This window comes from Tupaia chinensis, unplaced genomic scaffold (genome assembly GCF_000334495.1).
Source record: "Tupaia chinensis unplaced genomic scaffold, TupChi_1.0 Scaffold000065_1, whole genome shotgun sequence".
Taxonomy (NCBI): domain Eukaryota; kingdom Metazoa; phylum Chordata; class Mammalia; order Scandentia; family Tupaiidae; genus Tupaia; species Tupaia belangeri.
The window spans coordinates 537101-537750 of NW_006159523.1; positions in this window are offsets into that span (position 1 = coordinate 537101).

The window sequence follows — 650 nt, forward strand, 5'->3', positions numbered from 1 at the left end:
TTTTTTTTTTTTGAGAGAGATTTTCGCTATAGGGCGCGTGCGCTCGCCAGACAGAGAGAGAGAGAGAGAGACAGAAAGCGAGAAATCACCCCCCGGGGGGATGGTCACGCCGCAATCCCTTCTCCTCCATTCTCCTCTCGGGATCTTGGGCACGCACACACACACGCCCATCTTTTGATGATAATGTGTATAGTATCCCTAACTGGACTGGTGAGAAATGTATTCATGTTGGAACGTTCACTTTACAAACTAAATGATGTATGTGATTTAATGTATGAAAGAAATTAAAATATTAAAAAATTGTTTATTTGTTTTCATTTTGGATGTTCTATTAGGTTATCTTGTGATATCACAGAGTAATTTTAATTTCTACAATACTACATTATGTTCAGTTTTTTTCTCTTATAATTATTTTCCTCTCTCTGATTTAGTGAAGTGTATTTTTAAATATATTGCCCAGTTTCATTATGTTTTGTTTTTTGTTTTTTGTTTTTGTTTTTTTTCAGAGAGGTTTTTTGCTATAGGGCATGTGTGCTCGCCAGAAAGACAGAAAGACAAAGAGAGACAGAAAGCGAGAAATCAACACCCAGGGGGGGATGACCACACCGCCATCCCTTCTCCTTCATTCTCCTCTCGGGATCTTGGACACA